Source organism: Girardinichthys multiradiatus, chromosome 21 (assembly GCF_021462225.1).
Source record: "Girardinichthys multiradiatus isolate DD_20200921_A chromosome 21, DD_fGirMul_XY1, whole genome shotgun sequence".
NCBI classification, from domain to species: Eukaryota; Metazoa; Chordata; class Actinopteri; order Cyprinodontiformes; family Goodeidae; genus Girardinichthys; species Girardinichthys multiradiatus.
The window spans coordinates 7,248,123-7,274,313 of record NC_061813.1 but is presented as its reverse complement, the minus strand read 5'-3'; positions in this window follow the sequence as shown (position 1 = coordinate 7,274,313).

The window sequence follows — 26,191 nt, the reverse complement described above, 5'->3', positions numbered from 1 at the left end:
TCCAATGGCGCACCCGCATCCCAAGGCCCTCCATGAGTGGTAATGTGATGGAGCTGGCGGAGGGAGGTGTCCGGGGATGGGGAGGGAAGGACTTGGGGGCAAAATGCTCTCAGGGAGCCAGCTCCCCGGGTGACCCCAATAGGTACCCCCATTTACCAAGTCCCAACAAAGGATGGAGGCATAGGCACATCTACCGGGCAAAAGACTAGGGACGGTAACAGGCCCCGAGAACCAACTGAAAACCGGGACCAATGTCCCCAACCACCCCCCAGGAACCACCCAGACCCTCAGACCTCGATCCCCAGCCCCGTTACCCAGTTGCCGCCCGAAGTAGCCACCGATCCCCAACAAAAAGGAGCCAGCCAGAAGCTCCCAAGCGGCCAAGAATGCCAGCCCGCACACTCAAACCATGCAGACCCCTCTGAAACCCCTCCCCCAGACAGAAAAGGGACTGGCGTCAGTAACTGGAACCAAGACAAGCAACCAAAAACCGAGCCGGAACCTCCCAAGACCAAACAATGCCCACAACCATCCAAGGCCAACCACCCATCCTCACCCCAACATTCGAACAACTCCCAGAGCACATAAGACATTGGACACCCAGGTTGACCCTGCCCCACTCCCTCCCGCAGACCCTCCGCCCCGCCAGCAGAATGTGCTCCTTGAAGGAAGGAGCACCTGCAATGAGATGGGACCTACCCGCCAGTTTCGGAGGCCCCTATGCCCACCGATGCACCAAAGGTCCCCGAGCCAGGGTCGGGCGCCCGGGTATGCACCAGCCCAATTTGTTGATATTCTAAAAATATATTCTTGTCCATCCGGTATTATATAATTAATCTGTTAAATGGGATGAACTGAATTCCTTCAAAAATATGTTTCAGGTATTCAATTCCTTTACTCCTCCAATATGGAAAATTTATCATATTATTTTTTTGTAGGATGTCAGGGTTGTTCCAGATGGGTGTACGTCTGCATGGGATTAGTGAGGACCCTGTCATTTTTAGATATTCCCACCATGCTGTCAGAAAGGTGCTGACATTGAGGCTTTTGAAGCATACATGCCGTTTTATATTTGAGCTAATAAATGGCAGATCGGAAATCTATATATTATTGCATGTCTGTTCTACGTCTACCCAGGGTTCATCTAGAGGACTGTGTTTAAACCATTTTGAGATGTAATGTAGCCTGTTTGCTAAGAAGTAAAGATGAAAGTTAGGCAGATCTGGTCTTCCTTTATCTTTGGTCTTTTGTACTGTTGTTTGGCTAATACGTGGGGGCTTATCTTTTCAAAGAAATTTAGTGATGGAGTAGTCCAGAGATCTAAACCAGTCAGATGACAGTTTATTCGGAATCATTGAGAATAAGTGATTTTTGGCAAGACCATCATTTTTATTGAAGCAACCCTGCCCATGAGTGATATGGGTAGAGATTTCCATCTAGCGAGATCATCTTCCACTTTTTTAAGAGTGGTTTAGTTTTGTTAAATCTGCCAATCTAGGAGACACATTAATCTGCATAAAGACATATTTTATGTTCAATATTCCTGCATTTTATGCCTTTAATATCTTTAGTTTGTCTGATTGCTGTTGCTAGTGGTTCAACAAAAATAGCAAATAATGAGGGGGAAAGTGGGCATCCCTGCCTGGTGCCCTCTGAAGACAGAAGCGGGAAGATGTTTGGTTATTTGCTCTGATACATGCCGCTGGGGAACTGTATAATATTTTTATCCAGTTTATGAAAGAGCTTCCAAAACCAAATTTAGTCAAGGTTGCAAACAAACAGGAATTTCCAGTTAACTCTATCAAATGCTTTTTCTGCATCTAGATATAATATATTGGTCTCAATATTTTTACTGTAGGAATAGTCTATTAAATTAAGTAATCTGCATGAATTAGTGGATGAATGTGTACCTTTAATATACCCAGTTTGGTCAGGATGTATTATGAGAGGAGTAACCTTTTCTAGTCTTTTTGCGAGGGCTTTACAGATTATTTTGAGATCGACGTTAATAAGGTATATGGATCGGTAGCTGGTAGGGAGTACTGGGTCTTTTCCTGGTTTTAACAAGTAAGTGATGTTGGCAGAATTTATATTTGGCAGAAGTCTGCCATTTTTTTCGGTTTCCTGCACCATTCTTTGGAATATTGGGGCCAAAATATTTCAGAATTCTTTGTAAAACTCTGTTGGGAATCCATCTGGGCCTGGAGCCTTTTTATTGGGCATGCTTTTTAGAGCTTCTTGGATTTTCGGCTGAAGTCAGTGGTACATCCAGGGCCATCGCTTGATTATCTGATAGTTTAGGAATTGCTACTTTATCCAGAAATTGATCAATGTCATTTTCTGACGGGACTACTTTGTAGAAATCTCTGAAAGTGCTGTTTATTCTTTCAGGATCATAAACTGTATTCCCTGTTGCGTCTTTTACAGCAAATATTGTTATTCTTTTTTTATTTCTTTTTAGTTGGTTAGCTAAAAAGCCACCTGATTTATTGCCATGTTAAAAGCTTTGTATAAGAAGCCTTTGTACTAAGAATTGGGTTTTTTTGTCGATGATTTCATTTAATTCTAGTTTGGTTTTATGTAGTTTGCCCAACTTTTCCTCTTCCCGGGAAGCATCTAACAGTTTAATGGTTTCTTCTAATTCCCGTATACGTTTGTTTTCTTTTTTATTCTTATGTGATGAGAATTAGATCATTTTACCTCTCATCACTGCTTTCCCTGCCTCCCAGAGAACAGATGTTGATGTCCCAGGGATAACATTAAATTCCAAATATGAAGTCCACTCTTTTTTAAAATATTTAATAAATTCTTCGTCCTTAAGTAATGATGTATTAAACCTCCAGTTTTTGCTTTGTGGGTTTTCTTTCTTATTTACTAGAGTTAAGGAGACAGGTGCATGATCGCTGACAGCTATAGGGTGTATCTCAGTGTCTGAAATGTCAGTCAACAATGAGCTGCTGACTAAGAAATAATCCTGACGAGAGTAAGATTGATGGACTTGTGAGAATAATGTATATTCTCTGTGATTAGGGTGAAGAGATCACCATGCATCTCAAAGTCCGTAATCACTCATGTACTGTTTAACTATATTTATTGATTGTCAACTGCACTGAGTCCCTGTTGTACTCCGCCTGTCTATTTCTTCATTTAGATCAAAGTTGAGATCGCCCCCAAGAAGAAGTGAGCAATCCAAGTGTTTAGACAAAAAAAAAAAGAAGAATGGAAGAATGGGGGTTCATCAACATTTGGGGTGTATATACTGACAATACATATCTTTTGGTTATGTATAGTTATTATAAATCTACCCTCCGGATCTGTAACTGTGTCTAATACTGTAAAGTTAATATTTTTGTGAATTAAGATTGTTACTCCCCTTTGCCTAGGATTATAGCAGGCAGAAAACAGATTAGGAAACTTAGGTGAATCAAGATCAAGGTGATTTAAGATCATTTGCAGCTGTGGCAGATTTATGAATCTCTTGTAATAAGACAACGTCTGCCTGTAGTCTTTTAAACTGATTAAAAATGTTTCACTTTTTCTCTCCATGCACATTCCATGTGAGAAACCTTAGTGTGCCCATAGAGGTGCGTGTGTCGCTAAAATTGTACAGCACATGTCACCACAGAAACAGAGAGACCCAAGTGAAATCATAGTGAGTACTTGGGGTTGCCTGATATGAAGTCCAGAAGCAGAGATATGTGATGGAGTTGTTCCCAGAAACTCCTGCATTTGTTTTGGTAAAGTTAAGTCCTATGCTATACTGTTTTAGTAAAACTAAATAATAAATGGAAACACAGTTTCTTTCGCCCGGCCGGGGAGACGTGTCAGCTGAGTCACCAGAGCACTTCTGACTTTTCCTCCCCAAAGACAGGGTTTTTATTCAAAAGCAAGGCGTGTACAATTACAAAGAAAAACACATATTTTTAGCTGAGTATCTGGTTAAACTCTTACACCTGGCATTCAGCTGTCTGTTCAGACCTTCACAACATTCCTGTTATTCTACATTTGGCTGTTATCTGAGACATGTACAGAAATATCTTCACTGGTGCCAGGCTGACCACAGCCAAGTCAGACACACACACTCACACACCTGTTTTGAGCAATCCACAGAGTTACACAGTACATTTCATTTCACACATTATTAAACCTAACTTGAGAATAGCAATGCAGATCCTATTAAGTATTTGAAATATTTCCCCCCTTTTGAAGTCAATAAGACTTCACCTTAAAATGCCCACAGATTATATTGGAAGCAACTTTAAATCTTCAGCATGCCTTCCTGCTCATCATCATCACCGTCTACCTCTAACAGTGGCATCATGGTGGGATGCTGAGAAGCCTTCCCTTCAATAGTGGAGGTGATAAATCTTACAACCAGAGATCGGATACATGGCACGCAGCAACACCCACATGTCACCATAATAGCTACAAACACAGCAATAGAAATGAACAAAGACATTATCAAACCCTTCCAGTGTCCAAACATGCCCGTCATCCAATCTTCAAAGGGATTATCAATCCCACAATGTTTATGCATGGTTGCGGAGAGGGTCTGAAGTCCCTCTAAAGCCTTTGACACTGAACCATCCAGTGCAGTGTTGTTAGGAATAAAAGTGCAACACATATCTCCAAACATCGCACAGACGCCCCCCTTTCTCTGCTAACAACATATCACATTATAATGGATGTAGTTGATGCGGTCAACATTCTTATTTGGGGTCACCGGGAAAAAGGCTGCAATTATGGGGATATTTTCAAAACCTGCTGAGACTTGATCTGCGATTTTATATTCATTTGGCACTCCCCAAGGTGCTCCTATGGCATCAATGTAAGTGGGGGAGCCCTGACTCAGGTCAAAGGTTCCTGCGCTCCTTTTCACGACGTGCCTTCTTCTTCTACGTGTTAACGCCCTGGTCTTATCATGAGTGGTCGTAGCAGATGTTAGATTAGGTCCTATCAGGACCAGTGGTGCATGTAGCCTAACCATGGCACACAATCCTACCGTCCTTTGTGGGATATTAGTGAGCAGTCTATAGTCTCCGCAATAATAGTAGAGTCCTGACCTTGCCCAATGTCCAATGCCCCCGCCTGAAGCGGTCCTATTACACCAATCTAAGGGGATCTGTCCCACATTGATTTTAGGGTTTTGAGCAGTAAAATTAAAACAAGTATAAGTGCCATTCTTTTTTGAGGGGTAAATGGTGCTGTTTTGGTGTTATTGGGGATGGGAGGAAAAATGCTGGCTAGTGTGGTGCAGTTAGCTGGTGTGGCCTCCTTAGTTAGTTGTATCATACAATTGTAACCCCAAGTGTCATACAGAGGGGCGGGATTGGTGGTAAGATGTGGTCGGGCTGAGGCACAGGCCACACACTCAGCTTTGCTTTGTTCTTTTGCTGTTTGTGTTATCCACTGAAGCCAAAGGTTATCTTCGGTATATCCTGTGGCCATTTGGATTACCTCTGTAGGTTTCAATGTGAAATAATCAAGTTCCATCACCTGGGGTTTATTTTTTGGCCTAACTGTCGGTGGGACGGTAATTGTGTTGTCCTGGTGCACAGACGGTGTTTGAAAATTAACTTTTATTGGTCCCCATGTGTCTGTTCCTGACTGCCATACTGCAAGAGTAAAATACTCTACAGAGGGTTGAGTGCAGTCAACGTGCATGGAGAGCATAAGGGGGTTACGTCCGTTGGTAATGGCTCCACCTAGCGTGCCGCGCTGGGTGCTGATATTTGTCAAATTACTGGGTACTGCCTTTTTATCAGGAGTTCATCCAGAGCCCGTCCAACTAGTCACCCCAATCCAAGAGCCACATGGTGGGGGCATGGGCAAGGAGCACCTCCGTTGTTTACAGTACTTAGACCATTTTGTGTCCATGCATAAATAAATGACATAACCTTCCCACCCGGCTCCGCCATTCCCGCAATTCACTACCAGACAGAGGTCAAAAGAAAAGGTGGTGGTGGCCCCACAAACATAATTGAGCTCTACCCCCTCGATTTTAGCCATACACCGGTCCGCTTTTCCCTTATTGGTTGCACGTTTGAACATTTGCTTAGTTTGGTAGCTGTCAGAGCATGTCTGGAATGGAAGTTCACAAAACAAACCCAAAATCACTGTAATAATGCAAAAAGATATGACACACAAACATCCCATGACCCAACCCTTAGAGGGTTTTGGTCCTACCCTTTGGCTCCCCATGATTATTCCTGGTAATACTTGTGAGTAATATAATATTTGATACCTGTAAAAAAGAAATTAATAGAGATACAAAAGTTTTAGTTCAGTTTTTTTCAATTCAGTATTTTACAAGTGGGAGGGAAAACTCTACCACTTTCAGTGAGAGGGAAACTCAATCACTGCCACCTCTTCTCCTGATGTTCTTTCTTCTCTTCAGCTCCCATGTGTAGACTGACCTGGAGCCTTGCGTTCTCACCCCTGGGGAGTATTCTGGCCCTTGTGTGGGGTGAGAAATTTGATCTTCCTTCCCGGTGTTTCCTCTTAAGCTTTCCAGAACCTCAGCGAGGGATCTCTGCGGAGCGTCTGTCACTGTACACTGACTCCAGTGGTACCAGGTGTCGCCTTTACCCTTGAGTCTCACCGCATGTGAGGTTCTTTCTGTGACCTGGAATGGACCGGTCCACCCGGGTTCTGACCACTTCCTTTTGATCAACTTCAGCAGGACCCACTGAGCTTCCGAGGTGGTGGTGCCATTTCTGGTCTCTGGTTCTGCTGGGACCTGTTTAGAAAACGCTGCAACAAGACTGGAGAGATCTGTAATAATCACGGTGAGACATAGACTGTTCACATTCATTTAGAAAAGGTAGCCTGGTTTGGGGACCTGGAAATGATCTCGCTGTCTGCATTTCATGTGGAATCAAACCATGCGTCTGATTCACGGAGCTTCTTACAGACATCAAGGCTAACAGCAAGGCTGTGACCCAATTCATTTTGGTCTGTGCACAGATTTTAGCCAATTTGGTTTTGAGGGTCTGATTCATTCTTTCCCCCTTTCCCTGGGACTGTGGATGGTACACTGTCCCAAAGGAATGTTTAAGTCCCAAAACTTTCTCCACTTCTCTGAGCTCCTCGTTTTTGAAGTGTGTGCCATTGTCTGATCTTATTTTGGCTGGAAAACCATGTCTGGGAATGTAATGATTACCACAGACTTGCTGTCTTCTTTCTTTGTGGCCCAGGCTTCTGGCCAACCTGTGAAAGCATCCACACACACTAGCAGGTATCTGAATCCATTCACTCTCTCAGTCATATCTGTATAGTCAATGATGATTTCTTTCCCTGCAATAGGATCCACTGGGAATTTCCCTGGCGCTGGCTTCAAGGTAGGTTTGGCATTGAACTGTCTGCAAATTTCACATGAGTTTATCCAATGCACTGCCATTGGTTTTAAATAAGGATGCCACCAGTGTTCGAGATTTTTTAGCATTTGTGTGGTCCCTACATGCCCCATGCCATGGGCTTCCTCCAGGGCTACTGTAGTGAGCCCTGGTGGCAGGATTGGACGTCCGTCTGGACTCCTCCAAAGTCCATTTTGGTCCTCACTGCCTCCTCTCGCTTTCCACATCGACTTTTCTTCTGGTGAGGCCCCCTTTTGTAGTTTCACTACTTCCTCCAGAGTGGGCTCTGGTGTTCACCCTACCTCTGAACACAACAATATATTTTTTGGTTGATACCCAGCACACTGCTTCGCTGCTTGATTTGCCGCCTAATTTCCCAGTGCTACTCTGGTATTGCTGCTGTCATGTCCTTTGCACTTGATAACTGCCACCTCCTGTGGTAATAGCAATGCTTCAGCCAACCTTCTCATTTCCTGTTCATGCTTAATGGGTTTCTGTCCTGCTGTCCTAAACCCTGTTCTCAACCATTGCTTTAATTCAACATGCACTGCACCTGTGGCATATGCTGAGTCTGTGTAAATGTTTATTTTCTGTCCTTCTCCTAATTCTAGGGCCGCTATCACTGCCAAAACTTCTGTTCTCTGTGCTGATTGTGTGTCTGTCAGCTTTTCCGCTTTCACTGTTACAAAGTCCGACCCTGAGTCCTCCCCCACTGCATACGCTGCTTTAAGTCCTTGTGTGTCATGTCTGAAACAGCAACCATCTGTATACAGATTTCTAGCATCTGTCAGAGATGTGCTTGGTAGGTCTGGTCTGATTTTTTCATTAAACTCTACTTTTTCTGCACAGACATGTGGTTCTGACGTCATTCTGTCTGCCATATTTATGCCCTCATGTGTGTATGTGATGTTAGGAGCTTCCAGCACCCTGCTCAGTCTCTGTTGTCTCAGTGGTGAAAGTGTGAATGTTTTTGAGTTCACAAAAGCCACTACTCTATGTGATGTGAGAATGTGGAGGGAGTGTCCCATAACAACATGGGCTGTTTTCTGGATTATTTTGGCCATCCCTGCCATCTGGTGCATTTGTGATGCCTTTGTTCCATGTTGTCAAGTATAACACTTATGTACATAAGGACAGTTCTAGTACCCCCTTTTTCTGGAACAGCACACCATTTGCTGTTTGTGCTGTTACAGAAACATCCAAATAGAATGGCAGCGTGTAGTCAGGGTGTGCCAAGTGCGCAGCTTGAGATAAGTTTGTTTTGAGAGTGATAAAAGCTTCTTCAGCTTCTGTGGTCCATTCCAAGGGGGCAGTGATATTTCTCATGCCCTGTTTTTTCAATAGGTCTCTAAGGGGAGCTGTGAGATCAGTGAGGCCGGGGACAAATGATCTACTGTATCCTGTAAGGCCCAGAAATGACAACATGTCTTTCACAAAGAGTGGTTTTGGATGAGAAAGTACTGCAGATTGATGCGCAGGGGACATACCGGTCCCTGGCTGGGAGATCACCCTGCCCAAGAAGTCCACCTGTCAGGCCTGACTCTGTGGCGACAGACTCCACACCTGACCTAGGGGATGCCAGACTCCACGCCTGACTATGGGTCGCCAGACTCCACGCCTGACTATGGGTCGCCAGACTCCACGCCTGACTCTAAGCTCCGAGGTTCCTCTACTCGGCGCAGCCGATCTCCTGACCGACGGTTCTCTAATCTGCTCGGCCGGCCTCCTGATCAACCTGCAGGTTCCCAATGCCGTCGCCGGCCGCCACGGTCTCTACGCCTATGTCGACCTCCACGCCTTGGCCGCCAGCCTCCATGCCTTTGCCGCAGACCGCCCAGGACTCTGTGTTGTAGGTCCTGGTCGCCTGCCTGAACTTTGTGCCTGCTCGGGGCAACGTCCTGGTTACCCACAAATCATAACATTATGGCTAAAATGCTATGGTAGGACACATGGAACAAACAACAAAAGAAAACAAAGTGGCTTTAGGACAACAGTCAGTGGTTTGAAGTGGACATTAAAAAGTTATAATCTCAGAAATTTTATTGGCAGAGGTGAAAAGATGTGTATTAGCAAAGTGCCCTACAAACCTGACTGAGTTTCACTCGTTTTGTCAGGAGGATTGGACCAAAGCTATTGTGAAGATTGTGGAAGGAAACCATACATGTTTGTCCTTTGTCAGTGGGACTTCACGTCTCACTGACAAAGGCTTCTCTCTCTACAGCAGAATAACTCAACTTGAAACATGAGTATGATATGAACACTCTAAGGGTTCTGTTGTACAGCTGCCCTCCAGCATTAAAAGTCTGCTTGTGACATACTGAGGGTGGGAGGGAGTATGACAAATTGCTTTTAGGCTTGGGGCTTTGTCTTGCTTGATGTTGATGGACCCAGTCTCTGCGCCAGTTCAGAACCTTAGCTTCATCTTCTAAAGCTGCCCGGTTGTCAGGCAGGCAAGTGAAGGCAGCACATCCAGGACATGGGGGATTTAAACATGCTGCACACAGACAGATATTATGGTGCCCTTTAGTAAGAACTCTGTCAGATGCAGGGACACCTGGAACTAAAGAAGACAAACAGAGCTGCCACACAGCATATAACTCTCAGACAGATGGATAATTTCTCCCACCAATCCGCTTTGAGGTTAATGTTGTTACTCACACGTCTAGAAGTTCCAATAAGGAGACACTTGAGCTGTATGAGTCCACAGAGACTCTTTTGTTACCTGCTGTAAAGCTAGAGGATTGCTTCCTTCCACCATTTAGAGCTTCAATTCTCATTCTGACATTTACCTCACTGTGGCACATCAAGTGACACACATCTAGTTTTACTGTCAGTGTAATAATTATGCTAAATGAATTAACCTTTAAAACCTTTACCCATCTAAACTAATAAAAAAACATTCCTAATTTAAATATAGATTTTTAGTGATCAGAGCCTGATTCTCCAAACAAAATGAAAAACTGACTTCTAAATTTATATGAGCAAATATTAGACAACACAAGTCTTGCTCTGAAACATCAAAGAGGAAGTTCCAATCTTTCTTCAAAACATTTTATTTACAGTATGTTCACTGTAGCCTAATCAAGTTGTGTTCATACTTTTAGGTTTCTAAGAAGTATTATTTAAAGTTTTATTTTTAATATTTTGATCACATAATTACATTACTTTTTCAAACTTAAACGTCTGTCCCCATGAATTCAGCGGACTCTCAATTATCCGGTGCTACTATGAAAAGAAAGAAAATACATATACAATATATATACATATATATGATTATGTTTAAATATGTATATATACATATATATGTATATGTTTAAATATATATATATATATATATATATATATATACATATATATATATATACATTCCTATTCAATTGGTTTAATTTTTTTTGTGAAATAATTACTACAAGCTAAAAACACAATTTGTATATATTTGGTTTGATTCCTCTCTTTTATGAGTTTCATCTTTCTGTCATATTGTTTTCCCCCCAGAGGGAGGATAAGAGATGCTCTCCAGATATTATCCATCCATGATCCAGTGCTATGCTCCTTCAGGCTTTGTAGAGGTTGCAAGTTTTTCTCAAGCAATTCAGTCAGAAGTTGTATTATTATATAGATGTTGCCACTTGACATAATTGTATGTGAGAACAACCTACCTGACTCAGCTCCACCCCTTCTATCGGGAGTAACACTTTGCTTGCACTTATGCATTTTATATATAGAAATATTTCATAAAATCTTAACTGACCTGAAACAGACATGTTGAGTTAGATTTAATTTTAGACAGTAAGATAAAAAAAACATGTTCTGTGTCTTGTTATATAGTAAATATCTGCTTTTATATGTACAAAAAAGACTGATTATTCACAACAAAGATTGTGGTATAGCTACTTGTCATAAAAAAGATTCATACTGCAGATCTGTGCGAGGAGGACTGTTGCCAGCTCTTCAGTAGAGAAGGTAGCTTTTGGCTGTTGCATAAGTCAATGTAAGTGGCATAATAACATCAGCACTTAATTTACATAATTGTGCATATAAATATAGTAGATCCTTTAAGAAAGAAGAAAACTGTGCGAGAGAAGAAAAAAAAAACATCATAAAATGTTTTGCACTACATTCCCATGCTACATGAACTCCATACCTATGGAACTCTGAGAATTGGCCACACTACCCACTTCTGGACCCTGCAAGGAACAAGCAATGACTGGATAAATAAACTAATGAGTGAATAAATGATAGGGAAGATGGTCTAAACTGAGAACTAATAGATAAATTGCTTGTTCACATGTTTTGATAAAAGTGCAGACATGACAAAGTGCTGTAAAATGTTTTTTTCCACTGATTATAAAGAAGAGCAGTTTTAAAGAAGAATGTGTAACTATGCCTGGAAAATCCCGTTCTAGCTCAGAGATCATGTAAACTCAAGAGCAGTGGTGTTTACACACATCAATACACAGCTCCTCTCTTTTCGCTGTAGTACACACAAATGAGTACATAGGACGCAATCTGTTGTTCAGCGTGTTTCCAAAGAACAAGACCAAACTTTCAACGAAAGCTACACCACAAGTATTACTTATCTGGACCACAGACAAAGTATCCCCATCTATGTAATCGATAGTGTAGCAACAGATTCTGACTTTGAGATTCTAGCACTACAGGACAATGTACAGCTGCTTTGGGTAAAAAATTGTTTGCTAAATCATATAAGAAATATGCAAACATGCACACCTACATACATTCAGGAAAATTGTAGGTTTGTGTTAGCTCAGCTTCAAACAGGCCGCAGTGATAAATAGCTGATCTGACGCATGCTGAGTCAGCAGAGGAAAGCTGTGCTACAGTGTGGAAGAATGCCATTTAGCATCTGCAGCCTACCTACTGTCACTGTCTGAGCTGTGAGCATCTCTTTCCAACTTGTCCCAGTCCAGATGGGTTTGTTTATCCCTAGTTTTGGCCCTGCTTGGGGTCCATAGTGGTTCAGCATCAAACCCATACAGGAAAATGAAACAGGGCTTTTAGTTAACCCATATGCAATCCCCACAGCCAGCCCATTTGGACCCTATGAAGTAGGTAAACTTAAGAGATTAAACTAATAATATGTTGTATCATCACCCCTCCTTGAACCACCACCTTAACGTGGTGGAGGGGTTTGAGTGCTCAAATGATCCTAGAGGCTATGTTGTCTGGGGCCTAAATGCCCCTGGTAGGGTCTCCCATGGCAAACAGGCTCTAGGTGATGGGTCAGACAAAGAGTGGTTCAAGAATCCCTCATGAAGAACAAAATATCGAGGCACGTGACGTCGCCCGGTGCGGCGGAACCGGGGTCCCCGCCATGGGGCCAGGCCTGGGGTCGGGACTCGTCGGGGGGCACCTGGTGGCCAAGTTACTCCTCGCGGGACCCGGCCGGGCCGGGCCCGAACGAGAGACGCGAGGCTCTCCCCCAGTGGGCCCACCACCTGCAGGGGGAACCGTGAGGGACCGGTGCAAAAAGGATTGGGTGGCGGACGAAGGTGGAGACCTCAGCGGCCCAATCCCCGGATGCTTAGGCTGGCCCTAGGGACATGGAATGTCACCTCGCTGGGGGGGAAGGAGCCTGAGATTGTTCGGGAGGTCGAGAAATATCGACTAGAAATAGTCGGGCTCGCCTCCACGCACAGCGTGGGCTCTGGAAGCCATCTCCTTGGGAGAGGTTGGACTCTGTTGTACTCTGGAGTGGCCCACGGGGAGAGGCGGTGGACTGGTGTGGGTTTGCTTGTTGCCCCCCAGCTCAGCCGTCTCGTGTTGGGGTTTACCCCAGTGGATGAGAGAGTCGTATCCCTGCCCCTTCGGGTTGGGGAGAGGTCTCTGACTATCATTTCAGCCTACGGGCCGAGTGGCAGTGCAGAGTACCCGGCCTTCTTGGCGTCCCTGTCGGGGGTGCTGGATAGTGCCCCTTCCGGGGACTCCATTATTCTGCTGGGGGACTTTAACGCCCACGTGGGGAACGACAGTGACACCTGGAGAGGCGTGATCGGGAGGAATGGCCTCCCCGATCTGAATCCGAGTGGTGTTTTGTTATTGGACTTCTGTGCTAGTCACGGATTGTCCATAACGAACACCATGTTCAAACATAAGGGTGTCCATCGGTGCACTTGGCACCGGGACACCCTAGACAGGAGGTCGATGATTGACTTTGTTGTCGTATCATCAGACCTTCGGCCGCATGTTTTGGACACTCGGGTGAAGAGAGGGCCTGAGCTGTCCACTGATCACCACCTGGTGGTGAGTTGGATCCGCTGGAGGAGGAGAAAGCTGGACAGACTTGGCAGGCCCAAGCGCATAGTGAGGGTCTGCTGGGAATGCCTGGCAGAGCCCTCGGCCAGGGATGTATTCAACTCCCACCTCCAGGAGAGCTTCGACCAGATCCCGGGGGATGTTGGAGACATAGAGTCCGAGTGGACCATGTTCTCCGCATCTATTGTCGATGCTGCTACCCGTAGCTGTGGTCGTAAGGTCTGAGGTGCCTGTCGCAGCGGCAATCCCAGAACCCGGTGGTGGACACCGGCAGTAAGGGATGCTGTTAAGCTGAAGAAGGAGTCCTATCGGCTGTGGTTGGCTTGTGGGACTCCTGAGGCGGCTGACAGGTACCGTGAGGCCAAGCGTGCTGCGGCCTGGGCTGTGGCAGAGGCAAAAACACGGGCCTGGGAGGAGTTCGGTGAGGCCATGGAGAAGGACTACCGGTTGGCCTCGAAGCAAGTCTGGCAAACGTCCGTCGCCTCAGGAGGGGGAAGCAGTGCTTTGCCAACACTGTTTATAGTGGGGGCGGGAGACTGCAGACCTCGACTGAGGACATTATTGGGCGGTGGAAGGAGTACTTCGAGGATCTCCTCAATCCTGCCATCACGCATTCCGTGGTGGAAACAGAGGCTGGCGACTCAGGGTGGGACTCTTTCATCACCCAGGCTGAAGTCATCGAGGTGGTTAAAAAGATCTGCGGTGGCAAGTCTTCGGGGGTGGATTAGATCCGCCCTGAGTACCTCAAGTCTCTGGATGTTGTAGGGCTGTCATGGTTGACACGTCTCTTCAACATTGCGTGGCGGTCGGGGACAGTGCCTCTGGACTGGCAGACAGGGGTGGTGGTCCCCCTTCATAAGAAGGGGGACCGGAGGGTGTGTTCCAACTACAGCGGGATCTCACACCTCAGCCTCCCTGGTAAGGCCTACACCAGGGTATTGGAGAAGAGAGTCCGACCGATAGTCGAACCTCGGCTTCAGGAGGAGCAGTGTGGTTTTCATCCCGGCCGTGGAACACTGGACCAGCTCTATACCCTCTACAGGGTGCTCGAGGGTTCATGGGAGTTTGCCCAACCGGTTCACATGTGTTTTGTGGACCTGGAGAAGGCATTCGACTGTGTCCCTCGTGATGCCCTGTGGGGGGTGCTCCAGGAGTATGGAATCGGGGGCCCTTTACTAGGGGCCATCCGGTCCCTGTACGAGCGGAGCAGGAGTTTGTTCCGCATTGCCGGCACTAAGTCGGACCTGTTCCCAGTGCATGTTGGACTCCGGCAGGGCTGCCCTTTGTCACCGGTCCTGTTCATAACGTTTATGGACAGGATTTCTAGACGCAGCCAAGGGCCGGAGGGGGTCGGGTTTGGGGACCAGTGGATTTCGTCTCTTCTTTTTGCAGATGACGTGGTCCTGCTGGCCCCCTCTAGCCAAGACCTACAGCATGCGCTGTGGCGGTTCACAGCCGAGTGTGAAGCGGCTGGGATGAGGATCAGCTCCTCCAAGACCGAGGCCATGGTACTCGACCGGAAAAGGGTGGCTTGTCCTCTTCAGGTTGGAGGGGAGATCCCACCTCAAGTGGAGGAGTTTAAGTATCTCGGGGTCTTGTTCACGAGTGAGGGAAGAATGAAGCGGGAGATTGACAGACGGATCGGTGCGGCTGCCACAGTAATGGGGGCGCTGTGCTGGTCCGTTGTGGTGAAGAGAGAGCTGAGCCGAAAAGCAAAGCTCTCAATTTACTGGTCGGTCTACGTTCCTACCCTCACCTATGGCCATGAACTTTGGGTCATGACCGAAAGAACGAGATCCCGGATACAAGCGGCTGAAATGAGCTTCCTCCATAGGGTGGCCGGGCACTCCCTTAGAGATAGGGTGAGGAGCTCGGCCATCCGGGAGGTGCTCGGAGTAGAGCCGCTGCTCCTCCACATTGAGAGGAGCCAGTTGAGGTGGCTCGGACATCTATACCGGATGCCTCCTGGACGCCTTCCTCGGGAGGTGTTCCAGGCACATCCCACCAGGAGGAGGCCCAGGGGATGGCCCAGGACACGCTGGAGGGACTATGTCTCTCGGCTGGCCGTGGAACGCCTTGGGCTCCCCCTGGAGGAACTGGAGGAGGTGTCTGGAGAGAGGGACGTCTGGGCGTCTCTGTTGAGTCTGCTGCCCCCGCGACCCGGTCCCGGATAAGCGGAAGACGACGAGTACGAGTATTTTGTATCATGATCTGATTTTATCACTTTGGGTTTACTTGTGTTGTTGATGTTTTCTCCTCCGCATTCTATCCTAATCACTGACCTTTATATCTATTATCTTTAGGCACACTATGTCCAGTTATGCTGGTTAAGTGTTTTACTGTTGTGTATCTGGTTCTGTTTTACTTTTGTTGGGACCACAGCCAAGGGTTAGAAAGAGAAAGTCCAGTAAGAACTTTTCTGGAACTTTCAAAATAAATCACATTAACTTACTTCCAGCACAGCCAGAAAACAGGGAATAACAGCGGACTTCCCGTGATGTCACTGTCCGAATAAAACCCCGCTTTTGCAACAAACTGACCTCTTCCACGCAGGTCCCCAGCGGAACTGGATGGAGGGACACAGCGCGCTAATGTCTCATTGCTGGCAAATAGACATAACTCTTCAAACTGGATCCAAGAGTGTCATGTGATCACGCGATCATATGCACTAAGTTAAGTAGGAATGAATTGCTGTTTGTGTATGAACGGGGGGTAATTAAGGTACAAGCGTTGCTTGACTTTTCTCTCTGAGGTCTACAGAAGCAAACTGTGTCCAGAGAGTTCCCAGCAGTCTCTGTCTCTAAAACACAGAGTGGAGCAGTTTTTCCCGGTCTGAAGGAAGGACAACAGGACCGCATCACCGTAGCTACAGCAGTAATGTGCAGTTTGGCTGGCCGACAGAATGAGCCGCCCCAACCCGCAGCTATGGAGGTTAGCTGCAAGTTAACCCTTTGTTCACTGTGGATGCTTTCCTCAACTTCATTGCCCCGGACAACTTTTCCTCAGCACGGTTCATGTAAGAGGTTGTGTTTTGGGCAGAGAGAAGTAGTTTAGAATGAAATAATCTAAACATTTTTCGTTTGGTTTTGTTTTGTTGAAAACTCAGCCATCTTAGTGCTAGTGGCTTATCTGCTCAGCACATGTGCTCAGTTTGTGTTCTGTATTTGTGTTTTTTGCTTTCTGCTAACCTTATTCGTCCAGCAGAGGGTGTCGAAGCTACAGCACCCTCAGAGGACTCGGAGGTTTGAAGATTTAAAGAATGCTGGAGTAAAGAGACAATATGATCTAGTTGCTGATTATTCTGTTGGATCTGTTCAGAAAGTGAACGGAGAGCTGAATCGTGTGAGTGCATCTGGTGAGAATGTTCAGACAGAGTTCTACTGAGACTTTCTGCTGGGTCTGTCTGGCCTGAGTGTTCTGACATCATTTTTGACAATGATCTGACCCACATACAGAAAGAACTCAAGTAGAGATAATCTCACGGTTAAAAGAAGTTTATCATTTCCTAAAATCCTACAATGAATTGACAGGAGTCTGGTCTCTCCAACTGTGAGAGCAGGTAAGAAACAAAGACGGCAATATATATATATATCATAAATAATGATTATTGCTCTTACTAGAGGGTGAACGGGATCCGCCAGGGGAGACGGAGTTAAGGAAACTGAAGTAGAGTTCACAGCACTCGTACTCTCCGTGGGAAGTGAGCGGAGGGTGAAGCTGGAGTTACGTTGGTGGGTGGAGCTGGAGTTACATTGGAGGGTGGACAGGTCTGCAGGAGGAGTACGCTTGTCGTAGAGTAGCATAGGTCCAGTGACAGATTGAAGATTGCTCGGTCCTGGAGGGTACGCAGAATCCAGACAGGTAATCCAAAAGCTCCAAGCGCTAGAGGAACAATTCGAGGGTCGTCGTACACACAGGTTACAGATACCTAAGGCGAAACACATGTGTCAAAAAACACCGAAAACAGAACTGATCAAAAATCAGAAAGCTAGCTTGAGCTGGTTACCACATAGGCTCAACACTCAGGCGACGAGTAGCAGGCAGCCACGGCTTAAGTAGCGTACACAGCAATCAGAAGATGGAAAACACCTGTCCACGTTCCTCCTGTAGCTTCGACACCCTCTGCTGGACGAATAAGGTTCGCAGAAAGCAAAAAACAGACAGGCTCCCAGATCCCGACAAGCTCAGTCAATTGCCATGTCTAGGAGAGAGAAAGGGTTAAACACTGAAAGACAGGGCCAAGTGTATCATCGGTAGAGGGTGAGCATTAAGTTGTTGCCAGCAGAAGATTGGACGATGCCCCTCTCCAGAAAGGTGTCACAGGTAGACACAGAGTCAGGCCAGGTGTAGCTTCTAGGAAGAGAAAAGAAGGAGAACATAAAGTTAAAAACTGAAATAACAGCAAATAATGCAGAATTAAAGAGTAGTGTGAGAATGTAGCGAAGAGGGTGAAAATGGTCATTATGTCCTCCAGCAGCCTAAGCCTATAGCAGCATAACTACAGCGATAGCTCAGGATAACCTAAGCCACTCTAACTATAAGCTTTATCAAAAAGAAAAGTTTTAAGCCTAGCCTTAAAAGTAGATAGTTTGTCCATCTAGAGCCCACTGATGGCTATTGTTATACCAAAAACCACAATGATTGGGATACCTCTGTCAGATTGACCATAACCATTGGAAAAGAGAGGGGTCATACAGGTAGCAGAAATGGAGGGTGTGATTACACCTCAACCATAACTGAGACGGTTTAGGCTATACCTGACTCCCCCTCACTCCAACCAACAGGGAGGGAGGAAGGCTCCCTCCCTGATAACCTAAGCCACTCTAACTATGAGCTTTATCAAAAAGGAAAGTTTTAAGCCTAGCCTTAAAAGTAGACAGGGTGTCTGCCTCACGGACCAAAACCGGGAGCTGGTTCCACAGGAGAGGAGCCTGATAACTAAAGTATCTGCCTCCCATTCTACTTCTAGAGACTAGGAACCACCAGTAAACCTGCAGGCTGAGAACAAATTGCCCTGTTAGGAACATATGGAACAATCAGATCTCTGATGTATGATGGAGCTAGATCATTTAGGGCTTTATATGTGAGGAGGATAATTTTAAGTTATATCCTGGATTTAACAGGGAGCCAATGAAGAGAAGCTAAAATAGGAGAAATATGATCTCTCGTTTTAATTTTCATCAGAACTCTTGCTGCAGCATTTTGAATCAGCTGAAGGCTTTTAACTGCATTTTGTGGACATCCTGATAGTAAAGAATTACAATAGTCCAGCCTTGAAGAAACAAATGCATGGACTAGTTTTTCAGCGTCACTCCTGGACAGGATATTTTCTAATTTTGGCAATGTTCCAGAGATGAAAGAAGGAAACCCTAGAAACCTGTTCAATATGGGATTTAAATGACATGTCCTGGTCAAAAATAACACCTCTGAGCAGAGGGAGAGAGAAGGATGGGGAAAACTTTCCACGGGTCCGTGGATAACTCAGGAGAGCGGTCAGCTTCGTCCTCTGGCCTCCTTGGCAAAAAGGAACAATATGACGGACCATCAACAGTCGAATGGAACAAAAACAAGGATGGTGATTTCGTGTCCTTGAACCTTCCATGGGTTTTTCCTTCTGTTACGTGTTAAACTCACGTCTTCAATCGGTAAAGTGAAATTTCTGGCCTTCCTATTCCAGAAACTTCTTACATGAATTTCTTCTCGTTGGCCAACGGGGGAGAATGAATGAAAGTCCACGTGGGATTTCTTCTCCAGAGTGCTGCGCCCCAGATGCTGGTTCGGTATCCGACTTGGAAGCAAAGCTTAAAAGTCTCAGAATATGTTATATAGCCCACTGTGACATCAGAGCTGCGACGCCGCCGTCCTATTAGCGGCGGTGCCCGCTGGGATTTATAGTAGCAGACTGTCCTGGGGTACAAAATGGCCGATGACGCTGAACAGCATAGTGGCGTCCAGCAACGTACAAATGGTCCAATATTCAGCAAAGAATGGTCCAACAGCAGTCATGGCTTTGTGGGATTCTTCTTAAATAAAATTGATTCTATTAAAAATAAAATATTTGACATACTCCCGAAGATGATTACTTCATCCTCAGCAAGTGAGATTACATTGGAAGTAACTGTAGAACTTGATCTGTGTTTGGACTGTTTTGATCCTGTGGAGCTTCCTGAGTTATCAGAAATATTAGCTTCATCTAAACCTTCAACTTGTATGTTAGACCCAATCCCAACCAAATTATTTAAGGAAGTGTTCCCTCTGATTACCAGCCCCATTTTAGATATGATTAATCCATCCTTAGTATATGGATATGTACCACAAGCTTTTAAGGTAGCTGTAATTAAACCTTTACTTAAGAAACCTTCGCTTGATCGAGATGATTTAATAAATTACAGACCCATACCCAGTCTTCCAATCTTATCTAAAATTCTTGAGACAATAGTTGCTAATCAAATGTGTGAGCATTTACACAGAAACGACCTGTTTGAAGAGTTTCAGTCAGGTTTCAGAGCTCATCATACCACTGAAACAGCTCTGGTGAATGTCACTAATGATATTCTCATGGCCTCAGATAATGGACTTGTGTCTGTACTTGTCCTGTTACAGCTGAGTGCAGCATTTGATACAGTCGATCACAATATTCTCTTAGAAAGGCTGGAATATGCTTTAGGGATCAGGCAAACAGCACTAGGCTGGTTTAAATCTTATTTGTCTGACATTCCTGTTTGATCATGTAAATGATAAATCATCTTTAAACTCCAGGGTTAATTGTGGAGTACCACATGGTTCAGTACTTGGGCCATTTCTCTTTAATATATATATGCTTCCAATAGGTCAAATTATCAGACAGCATCAGATAAATTTTCACTGTTACGCTGATGATACTCAACTTTATTTATCCATAAATCCTGATGAGCCCAACCAGTTATATAGACTACAAGCATGTCTTGAAGATATAAAAACTTGGATGACTTTAAACTTTCTGATTCTAAATTCAGACAAGACAGAAATTGTTGTCTTTGGACCGGAGTCTTTTAAAAAGAAACTGCTTAGTCAATCGCTTAACCTGGATGGTATTAAATTGACCTCCGGTAATAATGTAAAAAACCTTGGTGTTATTTTTGACCAGGACATGTCATTTAAATCCCATATTAAACAGGTTCCTGGGATTTCCTTCTTTCACCTCCGGAACATTGCCAAAATTAGAAATATCCTATCCATGAGAGACACTGAAAAACTAGTCCATGCGTTTGTTACTTCAATGCTGAATTGTAATTCTTTACTATCAGGATTTCCACTATCAGGGTGTCCACTATCAGGATGTCCACAAAATGCAGTTAAAAGCCTTCAGCTGATTCCAAATGCTGCAGCAAGAGTTCTGATGAAAATTAGAAAGAGATATCATATTTCTCCTATTTTAGCTTCCCTTCATTGACTCTCTGTTAAATCCAGAATAGAATTTAAAATTCTGCTCCTCACATATAAACCCTTAATGATCTAGCTCCATCATACATAAGAGATCTGATTGTTCCATACATTCTGCACTTCATTTTCAGACTGCAGGTTTACTGGTGGTTCCTAGAGTCTCTAGAAGTAGAATTGGAGGCAGATCCTTTAGTTATCAGGCTCCTCTCCTGTGGAACCAGCTCCCAGTTTTAGTCCGTGAGGCAGACACCCTGTCTACTTTTAAGGCTAGGCTTAAAACTGTCCTTTTTGATAAAGCTTATAGTTAGAGTAGCTTAGGTTATCCTGAGCTATCTCTGTAGTTCTGCTGCTATAGGCTTAGGCTTCTGGAGGACATAATGACCACTTTCACTCTCTTCGCTACATTCTCACACTACTCTCGAATTTTGCATTATTTGCTGTTCTCTCTCTTTTCTCTTCCTAGAAGCTACACCTAACCTGACTCTGTGTCTACCTGTGACTCTTTTCTGGATGGGGGCATCGTCCAAGCTTCTGTCAGCAACAACTTAATGCTCACCCTCTACCGATAATCCACATGGTCCTGTCTTTCAGATGATCCACATGGTCACCCTTTCTCTCTCCTAGACATTGACTGAGCTTTTACTGTAACTAATTATATGTGCTCTCTTTCAGACTCTAACCTTGAAAGTTGGCTCAGAGTTTATCTGTTCTTTCTTTCTAGATGAAACGACTAAAGGAGTTACATCCATTAACATTTACTTTTCCTTCCCATAGAAAGTACTTCTGGATCAGTGCTTCTGTGTTCTTTTTGTGTCTCTGCTTTGTTCTCTCAAACCCCCAGTCAGTCGTGGCAGATGGCCGCTCACACTGAGCCTGGTTCTGCTGGATTTTTCTTTCTGTTAAAAGGGAGTTTTTCCTCTCCATTGTCGCTACATGCATTGCTTCAAAGTCAACGCCAGTGACTGTCCACTGTTGCTACTTGCTCATCCAGGAGGAGTGACTGCTACAAGTCTCTGACTCGATGCAATCTGCTGGGTTTCCTTAGATAGAAAAACTTTGTATCCAATTTGAATAAATAACTCAATCTGACTGCCCTGTTCAATGGTTAGGATTAATTGGAATGTATGAACCTGACTTTGTGAAGTGCCTTGAGATGACTTGTGTTGTGAATTGGCGCTATATAAATACACTGAATTGAAACTGAATTAAATTGTGACTATAGGCCTGGTCTTTAATGTAGAAGGCATCTCTGCCATCACCCTAATTACCCTTTAGCCCCTCCCACATATTGTCAATCAGATTCAAGTCGGGATGCTGCCTCAGCCACGCCAAAACGTTTATACTTCCACCCAAAAGAAAATATGTTGGTAAAATTAAAAGATTACTTCAAACTTAAAGCTGAACTTTGGGCTGAACTGTACATATTGTGCTTTCATTGATTGGAAAATGATTGGATTTTTTAGTTTCTGACTTGCCTGTCAAGGCGGATTAGGTTTAAAACAGGCAAGGTCCAGATGTCTCTGTTGGATTTAATGAGCTGCTCAGACCTGGTGTAAATGGGGAGAAAAAAAAAGAAAAACACCAAAGAAAAGTAAATAGTGATAGAATAATTAGCAAACGGAAGCCCGAAATAAAAACAAACAAAATAAAAACAATAAGACAATAGGAAGTTAAGGACAAAACCAATTAACTGTAACCAAAAATCTATGGAAAAACAGAACTTCCTCTGAAGAAAACTGATTTGAATTGCCACTTTAAAAATATGTTTTTTATACTTATTTCTTTATCATGACATTTACAGCATATAATGTTATTTATTACTTTGCAAGTCCTGTACAAATGGCTTTCTATGTTGAACTGGGACTTGTTTTGCAAAAAAATGTGGGAATAATTAAAAGAGAAAAACAAAGACAGAACCTTGACACTGAAATGAAAAGTGACTGACAGCAAAGAACATTTTATCACATTGAAAAGCAGATTATAACAAGTTATAGTCTTAAGAATGGACAGCTTGTCAAACAAGTATGTGGCAGGCCTTGAAAAACATCTCCAGAATCTCTTAAAAATGGATATAAGGCACCGGTGGGGTGGCAGCACTTCAGCAATATAACACCTGCAGCAGACATTGATTTGTGTATCACAGACTCAGGAAAAAGAAAAACTATAAAAATGTAAATGTTTTGGATTTATTTCACCCAAAGCAGAGCAGTTGAGTTTAACACGGAGGCGTGTTTACAGTCACAAACAGAAGCAATGTGAAGCCTGTCTGCTCGAATGAGCAGTGAGGCGTTCAAAAACAAACCGTCCTGTCAGCATTTTCCCAAACAAAAACGCACTGAGAGACATCATACTTTCTGTTGTTTATTACAATGCATAAGCCAGCCATGGCTTCAGGTGATGAGCTTTGTGGTCACAAAAATTTCTCCTACTCTGCACTTTTCCAGTTAGACTGCTTAGTATAATACAAAGTTTATATATCTCTGGAAATTAATAGCATACATTTTTTTTTACATAATATCGGAAAAAATAAATAAATTCTAAACTTTGTTTGAAAAAAATGTAACAAATGTAGCGTTTGCTATATTATGCTATACCAAGTTTTATTTGGAATATCCTGCAAAGCCTGATGGCATTTTTTTTATAAATCAAAAAATATTCTGTTGTTACAAATTACACTAAAACTATAATTACATCCGATCTCAAAACCATATAAAATTTGTAGTACTATGAATATGTTATAATCAGATATACAGGGGTTGGACAATGAAACTGAAACACCTGTCATTTTAGTGTGGGAGGTTTCATGGCTAAAGGGGACCAGCCTGGTAGCCAGTCTTCATTGATTGCACATTGCACCAGTAAGAGCAGAGTGTGAAGGTTCAATTAGCAGGGTAAGAGCACAGTTTTGCTCAAAATATTGAAATGCACACAACATTATGGGTGACATACCAGAGTTCAAAAGAGGACAAATTGTTGGTGCACGTCTTGCTGGCGCATCTGTGACCAAGACAGCAAGTCTTTGTGATGTATCAAGAGCCACGGTATCCAGGGTAATGTCAGCATACCACCAAGCAGGACGAACCACATCCAACAGGATTAACTGTGGACGCAAGAGGAAGCTGTCTGAAAGGGATGTTCGGGTGCTAACCCGGATTGTATCCAAAAAACATAAAACCACGGCTGCCCAAATCACGGCAAAATTAAATGTGCACCTCAATTCTCCTGTTTCCACCAGAACTGTCCGTCGGGAGCTCCACAGGGTCAATATACACGGCCGGGCTGCTATAGCCAAAACTTGCCTACTTTGATGCAGTATTGAATTAGGATTTAATGAAGTATATTACACAATTAAGATACTGTTTTGAGATATTCTGTTTGAAGAGCAAAACTGCCTTGGCAACAAGGCAACGATCAGCTCTTAATGGTATGCCTGAAATGCAGCAACAGGATATCTTTAAAAAATCACTGAAGAAGCTGAAAATATGATCCTTCAATGTCAGAAGACCAGGGAAGCTTCAGGACCTGATGGTGTTTTCTTCTTCTGCACTGACAGACAAGTCCCCTTCTTCACTTAGATCACCAAGTCAACAAGTCTATAGAGATCTTTGAGGTTCCGTCATACTACAAGTGTTCCAACATCATCCCAGTCCTCAAGAAATGCACCATCACAGGATTAAATGACTGTGGATCGGTCGCCCTGACGTCTATGATCATGAAGTGGCCTTTGAGTGTCTGGTGTTGAAGCATCTGGCCCCCTGCTGAACCACATGCAATTTGCTTACCAGGCAAACAGGTCAGCACCACCTTCATCTTGCACCACCTCGACCACCCAGGTACATACGCAAGGATATTGATCTTGGATTCCAGCTAGTCCTTTAACAGCATCAACTAGTGAGTGCTGGCCTCTACCTGTTAATGGATCACCAGCTTCCTGACTGACCTGCAGCAGCAGGGAGGCTGAAGAGCATTGTCTCCTGCACAAGAAGCATCATCCCCAGCACCACCCAGAAGTGTGTTCTCATCCCACTCCTCTTCTGTCTGTACACAAACCTCATCGTACCTATTCGCAGATGACACCCTTTTTATTGGTCTGATCCAGGACAGTGATGAGTCTGCATGCAAACAGGAGGTGTATTGGCTGGTCCACTGATGTAATCAGAACCACCTGGCACTTAATCTGCTCAAGACTATGGAGATGATGGACTCCCGCAGAACACTCCGCACACTCCCTTCCCTCACCATCTTCAACAACATTGTGTCTACTGTGGATCACTTCTGATTCCTAGGACCCACCATTTCTTGCAACCTGAGATGGTCCTCACACAAAGACACTGTTCTGGCGAAGACCCAGCAGAGACTGTTCTTCCTGAGACAACTCAAGAAGTACGCTGCCATTATGCAGTGTCCTGTGTTTGTCCATCACTGTATGGTTTGACTCATCCACAAAACAGGACAGGGTCCAAATTGCAACAAACAATTAGGTCTGCAAAGAGACCTTCCCTCTATCAGTACTTGTACAGGTCTAGGGTAAGAAAAAGGGTAGCTAAAGTCTCTGCATACAAACTGTTTAAACGTTCCCCTTCAGGTTGGCACCACAAAGCTCCATTTGCAAAAACCAGCCACCGCAGAGACTGTTTCTTCCCCCAGGCTGCCCCTCTGATGACCACAATGAACACCTTACAGCCTGAGTAGTGTGCTGCTCTACTGTGGAACAAAATAAACATATTTTCACTACAACCTGCCTTTCTTTTATTACTTTCTTTGTATTCAAAAATAACTGTACATTCACATACATGTGCATGCTGTTTCTTTTATTCTTTATTTTATTTCCTCTAATCTTTATATATGTATACTTAATGTCTGAATGGTTTGAGCACATAAAACCAGAGTCAAAGTTCTTGTTTGTGTACTCAATCTTGGCCAATAAAGATGTTTCTGATTCTGATTCTAGAGTCAAATGTGAGGTTATCTGTTTGAGGTAATGTTTGGTCAAAAAAGGATTATACTGTCAGATTAATTCCTCAAATTAGAAGCTAATCCCATGGACTTTGTTTTCACAATGTTAGTAAAAATTTAACCAATACAATTAACATAAAAAGTAATGCATATTAAAAGAAGTCTTGAACAGTAAAAAGGGT